Source organism: Sapajus apella, unplaced genomic scaffold (genome assembly GCF_009761245.1).
Source record: "Sapajus apella isolate SASKATOON/1434 unplaced genomic scaffold, GSC_monkey_1.0 scaffold64, whole genome shotgun sequence".
Lineage (NCBI taxonomy): Eukaryota > Metazoa > Chordata > Mammalia > Primates > Cebidae > Sapajus > Sapajus apella.
This window is the reverse complement of record NW_022437004.1, coordinates 11,324,994-11,343,834: the sequence shown is the minus strand read 5'-3', so window position 1 is coordinate 11,343,834 and position 18,841 is coordinate 11,324,994.

Below are 18,841 nucleotides of genomic sequence, written 5' to 3'. Positions count from 1 at the left end.
GGGATTTTAATTGAATGTATGTCATATCACTTGATGTTATTCCAGAGGTCACTGATGCTCTGTTGATTTTTTTTTTCCAAATCTTTTTAACCTCTATACTTCATCTTGGTTATTTTCTATTAGTATGTCTTATTACTTACATCTTCTTCTTCAATGTCTGATATGCTTTTATTTCACCCAGGATATTTTTAATTTGTTATATTTTTTCAATTCTAGATGTTTAATTTCAGTCTTTTTAAGATCTTCTCTTTCTCACCACAATATGTTCATATTTTCTTATACCTCTTGAACACAGGGACATATTTATATCTGTATTACTGTTCTTTTCTGCCAATCCCACTATCAGTAATTTCTGGGTGTGTTTCTATTGGTTGTTTCTTCTCTGGCTTATGAGTCATGTTTTTCAGCTTCTTGGATGCCTGGTAATTTTTAATAGGATCCCAAATACTGTCAATTTTACCTTTTTAGTTTTAGATTGTGTTTCTTTAAATAATATCAGATTCCTTTCTGGCATCTCATTAGTTCTTTCCACTCAGGGCAGTGGGAACATGAACAATTCCCAATCCAGTATGAGCTCTAGAAATGATTCTCCTTCCTTCTCCCTGTCAGATCTTTCCCATCCTAATACTGTCTCCTCTCAAAAATGTGCCAGTTAGTACTCAGCCAGAGACTTGAGAGAATGCCTCTGCATCTCTCTGGATGTTTCTGTCTGGACAGATTCTTACTCACTGTATTCAGCTCCACAAATTCTAGCCACTTTGACCTCCTCAAATTCAATCTCTTCCATATCAATTCACAGGCACATGCTGTTTGAATTCCCTCTCCTTGCACTTCAACCTGGTAACTGCTTGTAGGCGGTAATCTGTTAGAGGGCTCAATTTGTTTTTCCTTTCCTCAGAAATCATGATCTGGCATGATCTGTTTTCTAATGTCTGCAAACTGTCATTTCATTGATTTTGTCTGGTTTCCCAGCTGTTTAAGGTGAGAGAGTAAATCCTGGCCCTTTGGCCAGAAGCAGACATCTGTCCACATTATCTAATGTTTTATTTTATTTTTATAAAGTTGTTTATGATACCTTTTAATTAAGGCATGATGTCCCTTTGTCATTCCTGACATTAGCTTTTTTCATCACCTTTCAATACTTTATTCATTAGTCTTGGAGGGGTTTATTAATTTTGTTTATCTGTAAAACAAAGCAAAAACTAACTTTGGGGTTTGTTGACACTCTATTGTATATTTGTTTCTATTTTTGTAAGCTTCTTTTCCTTTTTTCTTGTTTATGTTTAATTTGTTGTTCTTTTACTGACTTCTTAAATTTTATGCTTATATCACTAGTGTTACTCATTCTTCTTTGGTATCTGATGAATTTAAGGTTGTGCACATTTATTTAATCGGGACTTCAGATAAATTTTCCATTTTAGCATGTAATTTATTATCATTCAGTTAAAGCTATTTTTATTTTTTCATTTTCTTAATAATGGGGAATTTTTTCCAGTTGTTCTCTTATTATTAATTTCTAGCTTAATTTAATTATAAGTTTATATAGTCTATATAATTTTAATTTTGCCGAGACTATATTTATGGCCCAGTATGTTGTTGATTTCTGTAAATATTCTTTGTGTACTTGAAAAAAATATATTTTGTAGCTGTCAGAAGATATATATCACACATATATACACATACACACACACACACATACATATATACACACAGACATACACATATTTAATTTTATCATGCTATTTTAATGATATATATAACCAATTTTAATCATGCTATTGAAATCCTACTATGTATACTTGCTAAAAATCTATATTCTTCCAAACTCAATCTTTCTGATTTTTGTCTGCCTTTTCTCTCATTACTTATAGCGGTGATAAATTTTGTTTACTTTGATTTTTGTCTAGTCTATTTTTCTTTTAATTATTTAAATTTTTAATATATTAGGTGGTGTGATTATGTTAATCTAAATTAAGAATTACTCTAATTCCTTGCAATTGAAACTTCTATTAGTTTGAAATGTCCCTTTTTATGGTTGTTCTTAACATAAGGGTTAATCCAAATCACCTAGGTTGCCATTACAGATATGAAACCAGTAACTCACTCTGTAATAGGGATGAATGTTTCAGATTAGAAGATAATTGAGGAAAGCTTTTTGTTTGAGATATAGAATCAAACATAATCAAAAGTGAAGTGGGGGATGGGGCACAGAGAAAACAGATACTACTTTAATTAAAACTCTTATTTTCTCTGAGATATAAAGAAATAACAAGATATTATATCCAATAAAATAGGAGGTATAAATCAAAGCAAATCAGAGAAAATGAAAAAGATCCCTGAAATCAGCAACACAGTAATCAAATTAATACGAAGGATAAAATTTTAAAAGTCAGGATCTCTCACAAAAGAACAAAAATTAAGACATATAGAAAACAGAAGCGAAAAGATAAGACGAGAGACTTAGTTAAATAAGTAAAGTAGAGGCTTAATGTTGAGCTCCTGAGGAACAGTCACCTAATAGTCTAAATGTAGAGATCAGAGGGAAGAGAAGGGAGAATTATTAAAAAATAGTATTAGGGAAATTTGAACTTATACATTGAAAGCATCTGCAATTTACTCAAAAAATATATAATAACACTTTTATAACAGACAGTCTCATAATCATAGAGTTTCAAAATACCAGCAATCAGATGAGATACTAAAAGCTTCCAAAGAGGGGAAAAAATAGAGCGTATGATATGGAGAAGTCAGAATGGCAAGGGACTTCCCAGAGGAGAGAAGAAAAAGCAATTTCATAGAGTAAAGGAAGACCCCATCTCAGCATCTACGCAGCCGTCCTAGAGAGCAATCAATACAAGTGGGATGAGGAAATGGTGGTCTATCACAGGGAAGTTCCTGGATGGAGGAAGGGGAAATTGAACCGTTGGATCATTCGATGTATCTGAGAATATGGAAAAAAAAAAAGCTAAAGATATGCATAGAAACATTTGTCAAATTATAAAAGCAGGTGTATAGGAATCTAAGTAAATGAAAAGCAAAAACAGTTACTTATCATAGAAAGCAAAAAGTTGCATGAAATAAAAACTATAATTGTAATTCATTATGTGAATCATCAGAGATGTTTACCTCGTCATAATCAAGTAAAAATGCAATTGCTGACAACCAAAATTATTATATTATTAAAATGGGAAAAGAGCAGAAAATAGAAGATACAAAATATTACAAAACCATAGCAGCAAGTCAATACCAGAAATTAATAAATCAAGAAAATATATGATATAAATGTTATTTACAAATATGGTGGTAATGCTAACATTAAAAAGTTAAAAATTAAAAATTTATTTGTAGTTAAAAATTTATCTAATTGAAATTTTAAAAATAAAAAGAGTTTTGGAAATCTAAAAGTCCTAATCCAGCTCTGTCTCAAATCTCATTTTTCTTGATCTTCACCACTGCCCGCCTTTCTATTCATTCTACACATCAGCTCCAGTGAGTTTTCAAAATGCAAATCTTATCATCTTTATCCAACTCCTAAACTCTGTATGGAGCTTTTTAGGGGATTCCCACTGTGTTTGACCTTTCACAGACTTGGGAGGCCATGCATAGAAAAGTTTCGTCCTCCTTCCCGCTCCTCCTCCCTCTACTCTTCCCCTTACCTTTTATGCTTCAGCCACACTGACCATGATTTTATTGCTGTTGTTTGTTTAGGCAGAGTCTTGCTCTGTGGCCTAGGCTGGAGTGCAGTGGCACAATCTTGGCTCACTGCAACCTCCATCTCCCAGGTTCTAGCGACTCTCATACTTCAGCCTCCCAAGTAACTGAATCGACAGGCATGTGCCAGCACACCCAGCTAATTTTTTGTATTTTTGGCAAAGATGGAGTTTTGCCATGTTGGCCAGGCTGGTCTCAAACTCCTGAGCACAAGTGATCTACCTGCCTCGGCCTCCCAAAGTGCTAGGATTACAGGCGTGAGCCCACACCCAGCTTGATCATGTTTTAATTCAAAAATGTCAAGCTCCCTGTTTTACTGGGGTTTTGATTCATGCTATGCTGCTCCCATGGTTTAAAAACATTCTGCCACCCAATTCCCACACCCTTTTCACACACACACTCACCTTCTATTTCATAAAGGTAGAGGCTTATTTTGAAGGGAGATATTGATCACTCCAGGTCTACATCAGCATCCTCTGGTTTGAGCTTTCCTTTAGAGAATTACTTGGTTTTCCATTTTCTGTTTGTGAGTATCTAATTGACTTCCTGCACCCACATCTCCTTTCATTAGACAGTAAACTCAAGAAATGACAAATATTGTCTCTCTTTGCTCATCATTGTACACTAGTATGTAGTACAATACTTAGAACAGAATAGGTAGTCAATAAATGTTTCGTAAATTAATAAAATATTAAAAATAAACTGAGTATCTAAGATCTAAGTGAAGTATTACCTCGATTTATCACAAAAAGTGGCATTGTGCTATGTGGCATTGAGCAAATCATTTAATTGTTCTCAGCTGGAATTTATCATCTCCAAATCATCATAATAATATATAGTTTAAAAATTGTTTTAAGGATTAAATGAAATGTAACACATATAGAAGTAATTTTTCCTCTGTGTATATGCCATAAATGTGTAAGCCTTCTTTTCTTTCCTTTTTTAAAATCATTAATGATGACCTTGGCATATATTTGATTATAATGTGTATTCTCTAAACTTAAAAGGGAAAAGGAAAAGAGGAGGTACCTCATCAAGAGCAGTGTGCTTCAAGGGGCAGTAGAGTATCTGTGTTTACAGAGTAAAAAGGTCAAGGCTTTGCTAAGCTTTAAAGTCTTCAAGCCAGTTCATCATTATTCACATACTGCCACCAAAACAAGTTTGACTGTGGCACAGTTCATAAGTGCAAAATATTTCATTTGTGGCTGGAATAAATGAGACACATAATCTCATCAAATGTATATTCAGTAGGAATTCTACTCTGCCATCTGTGGATTTTTGCATACTTCAGTGTAACTCTGAATTTCTAACAGAAAATCCAGCTTTCAAGGACATTATGTGAATTTGTGACACCACCGTAGGACACTTGCTGAGAAGGTAAAATAATGAACATGCTAGATTTTTTCATCTATCTAGGAGATTCATCCGTGACAGATGTAATAGTGATAATAATTTAATCATAATTATGCTATTATGCCATATTATTATGACAGTTAAGGTTATAATTTAATGTCACACCCTTTTAATTCAATAAAAATTATTAATATATTAGAAATCTTTTACTAGTAAAGATTTACCCAAGCCAAGTCTTTTCCTTCTCTTGATGGTATAAAAATTATCTACTCAGGTAAAAAGTAACCTCATGGCTTGAGTGACAAAATTAGATATTAAATTTAGATTCCAAACAGACATTAATTCTCAGAGGTCTTGGTAATTCTCTTAAATTTTTACCCATGCATGTTGTCTCTCACTCACTCTATCCTTCCATCTCTCTCTCTCTTCCTTTATGAAACACTTGTTCACTACTTCGCCAAGGTTGCTTATTTTAAAAATTTCTCTTGCCTGTTATTTTATCATTGTGCATTCGCTCTTTTGACATCATCCAACTGTGTTCCCTTCATGCCCAGACTGGAGCTGAAGCGAAAGCATATATGGGCATGAGACACAGGTCTAGACAGAAAGAGAAAAAGAAAGATAAAGAAGCTATTGTGATAATGTTGGCAGCTTGCCAAGTCTCTACTATTTTGATGTGATTTCCCCTGAGTCTGGCTGGAAAGATTTCTGGTGCCTTAGCCGCTCTAAATCCCATGGCAACCCCTCCTAGCAGTCTCCTTCTTCATTAGAGTACTGAGCCCCAGGTTTACAGACAGCACTGCAGGTCAACTCAAGCTCTCCAAAGTAAGTAAAAATACCAACTCAGCTTCTATTCAGTAAATCAGTCACCTAAACTAGTGCTCTCCAAATTTAATGCGCCCATTAATCACCTGGTGATCTGGCGAAAATGCAGATTCTAATTGGGTAGGTCTGAAGCAGGGATGAGATTCTGCATTTCTAATAAACTCCCAGTTGAATTTGATGCTACTGACTCCTAGACCACACTTGCTATTCAAACAAGGACTTAGACTATCATCTATACCCCTAAATATAACCCCACTAATGCCACTATCTGACCTTCTTTGCTACCTTTCCCACTTCTCCAAGATTCCCACATTTTCATTCTCCTGCTTATATTAATAGTTAAAAAAAAATCTTCAATCCAGAATGAATCAGATTTACACGGAATAAAAAAATATGATCAAAGGAGTATTTCTTTGATTCCACAGTTTTCTAATTCTGAGAAAGAATGGAATTGTTGAACATACACTGGCTGTGTAATTACACTGAACTGGATGTGCATTCCAATCATAGCTCTTCATAGCCAGGAAATTTTAGGACAATTTATTCAATTTCATGTCAGTCTTCTCATCCATAAAATGGATATAATAATATAATGATATCTACTTCATAGAATGTTTATCAAGTCTACATAAAATAACATCAAATACCCCTGTGACACATAAGTTTCTGATAAATGTTGGGATAGTAATTTGATACACTAAGCTCAATGGAATTACTCAACATTATATAAATTGTTCTTAAGTTGGAATTTAGTTTGTGTAGAATACATCAAAGATTTAACGAATGCTTTTTAAAAAGAAAACCAAGGCTGTATTAACTATTATATGCTTGGCAAACAGTCTATTTTTTAATTTCAAATTTCATTTGAGATAAATTATTTTGTATTATAAAGTGGCTGGCAGATTTTTTTAATCAGCTTTCACCGCCTTTGAAATACATTTGTTAATTGGAAACAAAATAAGTGGCTTAAAATTTCTGTGGATGCAGCAACTCTAGTTAATATTTTCTAAATGGTGCTTGAAAATAAATACATATGGATCAAAAAGTACCTGATAAGCAGCTAAATATGAAGAAAAACAACTCCCTCCCAAATCACTAGTGCATCAAGATATATTGATGCATTGATAGAATGGTCTCCAGTAATTTGCTGCTAATCAGTTTTAAGAAATAGATGACAGCAAGGTACTTTTAAGTAGTTCCTTTGCAGCTGACATGAATTTGGATTATGTGAACTGACTCACCATTTAAATTTGACTATATAGAATGGTGTGCTATTGATTCAGACAGTCCTTGACCTGGGGAATAACACTTGGTTTAGCTGGGGAAGCCAGCATTTAGTTTAGAATGTGTTGTCTTTCAGCATCTCTGCCTTTTGACAACAACAAAACAAAGATTAGGAAAGCAGACAATGAGTTAATGCAAGAAAAGTTTCCCAGCTTTACCCAGACGATTCGTGCTAGGGAACGAATGACAACCTCCCCTCCCAAGGAAAATCAAGCCAGGCTTTGGGGATATTTTTAACCCCCACCCCTGCACAGTTTGATTCATATGTTGAGGTGAGCATATCTGGTTTCTTTTCAATGTTACTATCGAAAATATTGTCTGAATTTCCTACAAGGTCTTAGATTTGGGGTGTGAAGATATGCTGCCTACATGAGATTCAGCTGTGTAAGGATGTACCTGATTCAGAAATGGAAGATTGTTAAATAAATTTAGAGAACATCTTCCTTAGTGAAGCTTTTTCTATTCACATTTACAAATGCGAAAATAGAGCATTGTGATAAAGAGAGCATGTTTTCTAAGGGGGTCTTCTCTAGCCAGAGAGATACCAGATGTCATGGTTGAGAACAGACCTTCCCATCTAATATTTAATTTTGCTTCCTCCAGTTAACAACAGCTTCTTGTTCTCCTCTCTACTCTCTTGTTTTTTAAAAGTTTCTCCCTCCATCTCTTGATAGGTAGAGATATCTATAGCACATGAGCTCTCTCACATGTACGCCATCTATACATTAGATTCTGCGTTTCTAACGAGCTCCCAGTTGAATCTGATAATGGATAGATAGATAGATGGATAGATAGATATAGAAAGAGATGAGAGAGATGCACTCATATGTTCATCCTCTCTGTCCCTTCAGCCCCTCTCTTCCTACTTCCTAACCGTGCATATGGGTGAAAATGAAGAAGTACACTATACATCCATCCGAATTAACTGACAGGGATTCCACCTTTGAAATGGGCTATTGAGCTTGATGATTTTGTTTTTAATGGCATCTTGTTTTATTATGTAATCGAAATAGCATTTTAAAAAGTTTTCATAATCTTCAATATGCTAACACACACGCACATGTGCACACGTGCACACACACACACACACACACACACACACACACACAGACATAGAATCTGCTTTAAAATTTGATTATTCCATAAATAGGGAGTCAGGATAGGTGCACAATTAATTGAAATACACAGATAATTTTTTAAAATTTTCTCTATTCAATGAGTTCAACTTCCTCTTTTCAAATTTTCATCAGAATTGTTCACAAGTAGTACATGAATTCTTCTAAAGTCTGAAAGTTTTAATTACTTTCTGTCCTTTGTGCAAACACTGAAATGCCAGAATAATAACCATCAAAGGATTAGGGGAAAGTGGTAAGTTTAGGTTTAGATAATATAATATATTTAAGCCTCAAATTAAAAGTGAGATGTATGTTTTATGGGCTATGAATCAAGTTAAAACATGGTTATGTGATTATATACACAGACACACAAATACATATACATGTATATTGATAACATTTTTTATTTATCAATTCAATTCATCCATGCAATTCAGGAATGACATTTCACACATTCTCCACCAAAAAATCCTATGTTTATTTTAAGATAACTCAAATAACATAATTCTCTTCGGTAGTTTCTCAATACTTCAGGATGTATAATTTTAAAAAATGAAAGCATATCTATTGGAATGTTTATAATCTACCTATAAACTTATTTTATATACTTTCACAACGTTAGGTCTTTGAAGCTGAAAGTATGCACACACACACATATATGCACACACACATATTATATGTATTTCTACATTTTTAAAAATTTCTTCTCATTCTAAAAATTCTATGTGTCAAAGAACTAATGAGCAAACTACTAAAAGTGATCAACTTCCTAATATTTTATAAGCATATGCTCAAATTCTATCATCTCCAATGATAAGAACTTAAAGCAAATGTTGCCACTATATTTGAGAGAGAGCAAAACAGATAGACGGACACATACACACACACAGAGAGTATTTTGCATGGCAAAAGTATACATTTGAGTACTTTTTAAAATACTTGATATTTGCCAAAGTAAATTGGGCCAAAATTAATGCTTAAAGGGTCATAAACAAAGCAAGTGGGCCTTGTTAAAACAACTATACATATGGGAAAGAAACATGAACTGTGTGAATTGCATAATGCAATCCATACTTACTTTATTACATAAGGATCTAAGTGTTATTTACCTAAGATTAGCGATACATCAAGATTATTCTCTTCCTAGGAAATCACTGTATGAGACAGTTCAGTATCACAACAGGAACATTGCTGCTTTTGGTGGGCATAATATTTGGTAAAGTAATTGCTTCCAGTGACCTTCCTGCTTTTGTGTTTTATAGTGTATGTTCAACATAATATATTGTCTACAACTAAAGATCTCTTCATTGCTTCCATTTATAAATAAGAATTTTCCCAGTTATGTGCACCAGTTATTTGAATTCTAAAAATTCAAAACTGTGAGCTATTTACATTCTTAGCCACCAAATAACTGCTTATTATTTTATTTATTGGTGTTCCTATATATTTTTGTTAATGCTAAGCTGTAAGCAGAAAGTAATACAATATGATAGCTTTAATTTCAAGAAACGCAGGCAGCAATTTCAGGCAGTTAGTCTTTCTTACAGACTAGTGTCTCTTGATACATTGAAAAGACTAGAGAAGCTGTTACAATGATAATGGAAGAACCTTATACATTTTCATTGACATCAAATTGCCATTGACATCATGGAATTGACAAGGTAATGGTTTTCACACATACTTCCATTGACACCATAGCATCAGAAGTGTCAGACATAATGGAAGTGTCTCTTACAAGATCTATTGATATTAAAAAAGGAAGCAAAGTAAATTCAGAGGGCTATGATAATATAATATTATGTATCTTAGCATTTGTAATTGTCCATAAATTCATCTGATTTATAATGAACTCCTATTGCAGATATCACCTTTCACATACACGCACATACACATCTGGCAAAGGGGAAAGGTGAGAAAATTGAAGGTGATGAGTGTTAAGGCTATTGTGATTGATGTAAAAATAAACTTCATCTGGGGATAACATTTATAAAGTACAGTGTACAATTGTTCAAAACTGAGAACAGGCTGTGGTAATGAGAGAATAGTGAAGAAACTCACACCGATTTGGTATTTTAGGTTAATCGCTTTATTATTAATACAGAGCGGTTGCACATTAGTTCTGTATAATTAGACAGACATTATGCAGTGTTTGGTAATGGTAGCAGGATTCCGTAGTTTGTTATAAACTTTGTGCTGAACCAATATAGAAAATAAAGAATTATAATCTTTAAAAAGAGATGCATAGTTGGCATCAGAGAATAACTTGAAGTAGAAGCCAATATATGACAGATTTTCATTATTTCTGCAAGGTAAGTTAACTCGATCATATCTGCATGACAGAGTATTAATAAGATACTAGATAATATTTTTAGGATAGCTGAAAGTACTTCCAGCGGCTAGAGATTTGACTTGTTTTCTTCCCACTTATGAACACTTTATTTGAGTTACCTGTTCACTTCATATCTTTAAATTAAGACTGCAGAAATGTAGCTGGCACTGATCTTTTCTGTGACTTTAGTTAAAATTACGCTTACCTAAACAAAAATTTTAATCTGTATAACCTTTAGTGCATTATATGTTTAAAACATCTGCCAACCTTTGGAGACAGGGAAATGACCAAGACGGACATAGCCTCTGTCCTGCAGACACTATATTAGGTTTCTACAGGGAAGGCAGAGCAGAACAGGTAATTTCCTAATTGTTATTTAAGTACAGGATGATTAAAAGTTCTCCTGGAGAAATCAGAGCGCTAAGAGAACATATAAAAAGGCAGACCTGAACTAGTCTTCGAGAGAGGCAAGTCTTCTCAGTGGAAATGGCATTTGTCTGAAACCTGAAAACTGAGTAGGTTAGCTGGCACAAGGAGAGAAAATGAGGAAAATATTCAGATTAAAAGGAACAATTCATTTGAAAGCCTGGAGGCACGAAGTATGAATATGGAAGAAAATCAGGCTGCCACACCATTTTCCTTTAAAAAATGTGTTTATTTTTATTCTACATATTTGAGTGAAATACACCCAAGTGAAGAAAGAGCATCAACTACTTTCCTGCAAATTGGCCACAGTTGCCAGCTCAGCACATGTGCATAACTTATTTGGGTATGCTTCCTTCCATCATGCTGTCATCTAGACAGTTTTGACATGGTTTTTCCTCCCTACCCCCAATTTACCTCAGAACATTTCTGCTTACAAGACCAGTGATGGGGTCAACTTTTTAAAAGTGAACTTAATTTCTAACTTATTATCTGATTTATACCTTGAATTCACCCATTCTGGCAATTCCCATTAAAAAGGTGGCAAGTTATTCTCTCAAAAGTTGTATTGCCAGACTGGGACTACACTATTGAAGAAAATACACAGATCCTTGCCCTCTCCAAACTTATTGTTGGTCAAGGAAACCAAATAAAGCACAGCAAGTAATAATATAGGAGACTGTAAAATTGTAAAACAGTTCTAAAATATAAATTAACAATTTGGAGAATGCAAAGATGAGAGCGATTTATTAATTCCACAAATGTACTCTTTGCCAGACATTGTACTAAAACCTAAACATATGAAGAAACATGACATATAAGCTATGAGCTTCTCAATTTCAAAACTATACTGATGCAATTCAGCTAATGTTTATTGAGCACCTACTATGTAAAGCATTATGGTTCCACTGCTCTCTCACTCAGCTTCACCATTCCAGCTTCCTTGTTGCTCCTTGATCATGCCAGGCACACTCCCACATCAGGGAGCTGTACTTGTTCTCTCTCTCCAAATATTCTTCTCCTAAGTTATCTCTATAGCACTCCCTCATATCCCCCTCACTTCTTTCTCCAATGTCAACCTCTTGATGAAATATTCTTTGACCACCCTGTCTAAAATTGCTTCCCAACCCCCATATTCTCCATCTCTTCAGATAGTTTCTTTACCCTCTAATATGCTATATTGTATGCTCCTGGCATTCAGGGACATATTCTATGATGATGACATCATTAGCATTATATTTATATGTACAGATTATGGAGAACTAGTAATTAATTTGGCAGTTTGACAATTCGCTGAGGTTGATCCATCTTTGTCTACATTATTAAGATATTTGAGGCAGTATGCAGTGGCTCATGCCTGTAGTTCCAGCACTTTGGGAGGCTGAGGTGGGTGGATCACATGAGGCCAGGAGTTCAAGACCAAGTCTGCCTAACATGGTGAAACCACATCTCTACTAAAACTGCAAAAATTAGCCAGGAGTGTGGTACGTGCCTGTCATCCCAGCTACTTGGGAGGCTACAGCTGGTGAATCGCTTGAGCCCAGGAGGCAGAGGTTGCAGTGAATTGACATCACCCTACCGCACTCCAGCCTGGGTGATAGTGAGACTTTGTCTCAAAAAAAAAAAAAAATACTTGGAAAAATTAGGCTGAACTTAAGTAAATAATTAACATTATTGAGAAAATAATCTTAATATTGAGAAAAATCGTAATTTGTGAAATATGAAAAATGACAAATGTTAAGTAAATAATTAATATTGGAGAAAATGATTTGTGCAATATGAAAAATGACAAATTTTTATTTTAAAAATATAACTTTTTAATACAAAAACAATCCATGTTCATTGCAAGAAAAAATGCAAAGACAGACAAAAGAACATAAATACAAACCATATTCCCAAAACCCAACTATAATCATTGTTAATATTTTAAGTATTTCTAAATCAAAAATAGAATCATAGTAATTGTATGCTATATAACCTGTTCAATCAGTGTTATATATGCATCAAACGCCCAAGCATCTCTTGGGTGGGTTCTGACCTACTTCAAACATGCATACCTAAAATGCCTTGGAGATGCCCACAGAAGAATCCACCCAGTGCCCCTCCACAAATGAATAAATGGGAAGTGTGGAAGAATTAACATCCCAGAAAAAAAAAACTGACCAATAAATATAGAAACCAGTGGACACATCTTCCCCCTTTCTACTCCCAACCCCCGCTACAGAGTCTAGAGAGATGGTTTACATATCTACTTGAGGAGGGCTCAGCCTCACTTAACCATTAATTACTTTAACCCAGCAGTGACCAATATCACTATCAGTATCAATAATGCCTTCTCCTCCCTTTGGCCCTCCCTTTCTTCCCTGCCTTACTCCCCTGCTCTCTCACTTCTCTTTCCTGGGATTGCACTCGCTAATAAAGCAATAGTACATAAACCATCTGCTATTGGATTTCCTTCCTGGGAAACCCAGGTTTAGCCACCTCATTTTTCCCTCAAAAACATATATTAAATGTACTTTTCTATCACTATCAATTCTTCCATACATAATATAAATTGAATAAGATCATAGACCTTGCTTTTTTCCTTACTTCTTTATGCTCAGTATCTAGAGTAGCAGCAACACATTTTTAATGCACAAGAGTGTACCAGTACTGTGAAGTTATGAGTCCACCCTACTTACCTTTTATATGTTTTACTATTCAAGATTATACTATTTTTGTATACCACTAGAGTATACCTCAACATGTTCATTCAGACCACAATTGGACATTCAAGTTTTTCCTAATTTTACCTATTTTAATCTGCCATTGTTAGGCGGCAAACCCTTGGCTCAGGTACACGATTATTTCTATATACTCAAAAGTGATTTATCTCAGTCAAAGGTTATGCACAATTTTAGGAATATTTTACAGGCATTTGCTATCCAATATGAATACAAAATATACAAATGATATTCTATTCATTTTTATTTGTCAGCAATTCTTCTAGTGAACCAAGATATTCTCACAGCATTGGCAGAGGAAAAGGTATAACCCATATTCACCTTTTTCATCAGCTTAAAATCTGTGTGCTTTTATGGGTGGCAATGAAGCTGATGACTAGGCTCAAGCCAGCAAATTCAGTGGTGGGGGGAAATTAAATCTTAAAAATCCTTGCTGCTGAAAAAATAGTTTTTCTTTTCTTCTTCTTCCTTTTTTTTTTTTTAATAATAATATCCCTCTTCCCACTACCCTTCCCAATTGTAATTTACTTTTCATGTCACAGAACTCAGCACCAAACAAATTACACACCTTAACCACAGCTATAAGCTCAAAATGCTCAGACAGCTTTTTTCGCTATAGACCACAGGTGAAATGATTCCAGGGTGTTTTTTTTTTCTGATAGTAAAAGAAATTCTGGAAACTCTTTACAATTATTCCTGCATGGATCAACGTGGCGTAGAGCGGTAGTCCAGAGATCAGTAGGAGACGTATTTGAAGCTGAATCCATGCTGACAAAGAAATACTTGCCATTCCTCGAATACTTGAAGTACCTCATTTCCTATGAACTGGATTATCTCTTCATAAATTGTGGGCAACAGCTAAGATAAGTTTAGCCCCTGCCTTTGTTACCGAATATGGCAAGCGGATCTGTGAATAATGAAGACAACAGAGTAATCAGTTTCAGAAACCAAAAAAAAAAAAAGAAAGAAAGAAAGAAAGAAAAAAGAACGAAAGAAAAAACAAGAAAATAATTTTCTTTTCATGGTTTGGGAAACTAATCAGTCCCTTCTCTGCATGAAAGAAAAAACCACACTCAGAAACCTGTTTGCTGCAATGAGCTTGAATGCCCCATACCAGGCTTCGTATTAGAACTTTATGTTGGAATTTGGACGACCGCTTTTGCCTAGTATTGAGTCAATTATTGGACAAGTACATTAAAATGGATTGATCTCAGAAAGCCAGCTAACAGCCCTTATTACACTCTCTGTATCAAAGCAATGTCACTGAACATCACTACAAACAGTTAAAAAATTAAGGCTTTTTTTCTCTTAAAATTTTTTCTATCTCAAAAAGTTCTTTATAATGTGTGATAAACTTCTTTAAATAAGATTTTCTCACATTTTCTTTAAAGTTTTCAATTAAACATGTATCTTTTAATGGTGGCAACAGAACCATATCACTGATGAGAAATAAAATCACCAGGTATTCGACAGAAGGGCCATTGGGTAAATCAGGCTGCCTGGGCTGAGTGTAAAACAGATCTGTTCATTGCAGAACTCAAGGGATTGAAATAAAACCTCCAACACATGTCATCAATACATTTCTGCTTTAATAAACACTACTTAAATTTCCCCTGGCATTTTTTTTTTTTTTAAAGCATATTAAAAGGAAGAACATGCACAACCCAGGGAAAGGACAAATTTTGAGCCTTCTCAAGTAGAAATGTGTTCAATTTGATATTTTTAGTGCTGTGTCTATGGAGAGAATGAAACTTGTGTTCCACCCCCATCTACAAATTTTTGTGCACCTATTGTTATAACATGTAGATGTCCTTGGCCAGATAAAAAGACAAAAAGAATACTGCCTGCCTGCCTGCACAAACCATGAAGCACTCACTGCAAACCATCTCAAAGACCTTGCTCTCTCTAATCAAAACAATTCAGCAAGGCTGAGTGATGATCTGAAAGGAAAATTAAGAAGATAAAATAACAAAGAAAATAAAACCAAACTAGCACATCTTTAACCTACATCTGTTGAAATATAATTTCTTACAAATAAACAAACAAAAGCATGATACTTTGATTAAACGTTTTTAATGATGCTTACTTTAAAAATACATAAAAGAAAGACCCAGTTATAGAATAAACATTGCCAGGGGAACAAAAGCTGTACAATTTACCACAAATTTGCTCTTTCTTTCATTTTAGCATAGAAATGGCCTTACCTTTTGGATGCTATACTATTAAAGATTATACTATTTTTGCTTTGTTTATTTTTTTTTTGTGAGCATGTAGTAGGTATATATATTTAGAGGGTACATAAGATGTTTTAATACAGGATGCAATGTGTAATAATCACATCATAGAAAATAGGGTAACCATCCCCTCAAGTATTTATCCTTTGTATTACAGTCCAGTTACACTCATTTACTTGTTTTAAAATGTACAATTGTTATTGACCATCACTCTGTTGTGCTATCAAATAGTAGGTCTTTTTCATTCTTTCAGTCCATTTTTTCATGTGTCCATAAATCACCCCAATCTCCCCTGCATACCCCACCCCTACTCCCGACTGCATTACCTTTCCCGGACTCTGATAACCATAGTTCTACTCTCTATGTCCAAGACTTTGATTATTTTGAGTTTTAGATCCCACAAGTAAATGGGAACATGTGATGTTTGTCTTTCGGTGTCTGGCTTATTTCACTTAACATAATGATCTCCAGTTGTGTCCATGGTGTTCCAAATGATAGAATCTCATTCTTTTTATGACTGAATAGTACTCCATTGTGTATAAGTACCACATTTTCTTCACCCATTCATCTGCTGATGGACACAAGTTGATTCCAAATCTTAGCTATGTGAGCAGTGATTCAACAAACATGGGAGTGCAGATATCTCTTCTATAAACTGATTTCCTTTATTTTGGTTATATACCTAGCAGTGGAATTGCTGGATTATATGATACCTCTGATTTTAGATTTTTTTAAGGAAACTTTTCTTTTTAAAGAAATTGTGATTTCTCTTATGTCTATAAATATCTGAGGTCAGCAACTGCCCAGTAAATGATCAGCCGATAGATTTCAAGCCTTGTATGTACCAAGTAGGATCTCCAAGCACTCCATGTAAATTATTTAACTCACTTCTATGTCAACTACCTGCACTAATTTCAACATAAATTAAATTTTAAAATATAAAGGAAATTTTCCATGAAACTTAAATTTGATTCTTCAATGACGGAGTGCTACTAGACTAAAGGTGTGCTGTGTAAAGATTATTCTTTTCTTTGTAAAACTAATCCATCTATATAGAGTTTTGTCAACATAAAGGAGATCACTGTCATATTCTCAAAAGCTACCTTGTTTCCAGAATCATAAGTGATCTTCATTGTTAAAATCAATAATACATTCCTTATGCACATTTTCTTGAAAACGTCAATTGTGTATATTTAGATTTAACAAATATTTTATTCTAGCTCTTTTCACTTCTTTTGATTACTAGAGATTGTTCTGCACCATGGGGAGATGTATAAAGACAAATATTAAACACCACTCTAGACCAAGCCTGTCAGCAGCACTTTGGAGGGAGCTTTTCAATGCTAAGCCACAGGAAAACTGCACAGTTCCTGCCAGACATAAAGTGGACTTGTGTTCCGTTGACATTTCAGCACTTCTTTGGAACACAACCACTTTTTAGAATTACAAGGTTTTCTTAATTGAAAGTAGATTTTAAAATTATAGTAGTTGTTAAATACTAGGAGCTAAATTTTCACTTGCATGCAAAAGCTGTTATTTGGAGCTGAATCGGGCAGGCAGTTTAACAAGCAACAGGAAATGTTTAAAATCACCACGATCATTATCCAGTAAAATTAAAACACCCAAACCAGAGGGCTAGAAATAATGTGGGAATTTGCAAGTGAAACCAGCATCATCATCAGGAACACATCTGGGTAGGTAAACCTATTAGATACACTGGGGTACCTGAGAAGGAGAAGAGCAGGCCAGGCAGTCTCCAGCCGAAGGGATTTATGCTCCCAAAGGCTGCAGACATGGACTGGGTGGTACAGTGCAAGAGACCTGTCAGCTCAGGTGAAAGTGACTGTGCAAGTGATCTTGTGGGTTATGCTCATGTCCACACATATATGTAAATCCTATTTCCCAGGACTCTTTCCTGGACCTGTGGCTAGGGTAGGAACAGACAGAGTTTAAGACAGGGGTCCTGAACTGACAGAAGCAAACAAGTTAGCAGCCTAGGAAGTAGTCGTAGGTGGAATAGTGGCCCCCTAAAGAAGTCCACATCCTAGTCCCTAAAGCCTTTGAATATGCCACTTTACATGGCAAAAGAGATTGTGGAGATAAATTATATTAAGTATCTTCAGATGAGGAGATTACCTTGGATTATCTGGGTGTGCTCAACAAAGAGGATATAAAGGTCCCTAAAGAGGGAGTGAAGAAGGTCAAAGTCAAAGGAGATGTGACAATGGAATCAGAGATCAGAGAGGAGCGAAGATGCTGTGTTACTGACTTTGAAAATGGAAGAAGCAACAATAAGTCAAGGAAGGTAAGAGGACTCCAGAATCTGGAAAAGACAAATGACTGATTTTTCCCTAGAGCCTCCAAAAGGAATCAGCCCTTTGGACACCTTGGTTTCCCACCAGTGAGATATGTGACCTTCTGAACTGCAGATAAGTTTGTGAAAATGTGTTAAAAGAACAATAGAAAATAAAGATGTTTAATGGAAATTCAATGAGAGGTAGCTTGCATTCCATCAGGAAACATTTACCCGGTGCCCACTGGTATGCATGGTGGTGACCAAGATGGTCCTAAGCAGGTGTGCCCAATCTTTTGGCTTCTCTGGGCCACATGGGAAGAATCGTTTTGGATCACACATAAAATACACTAACACTAACGATAGCTGATGAGAGAAAAAAAAGTCACAAAAAAAATCTCATAATGTTTTAAGAAAGTTTATGAATTTGTGGCGCACAGGCTGCAGGTTGGACAAGCTTGGTCTTAACACTCTCCTCAAATGAATTAGAATTTTGACAGGTCCTTCCTTCTTCCTTCCTTCTTCTTTCCTTTTTTTCCTTCCTTCCTTCC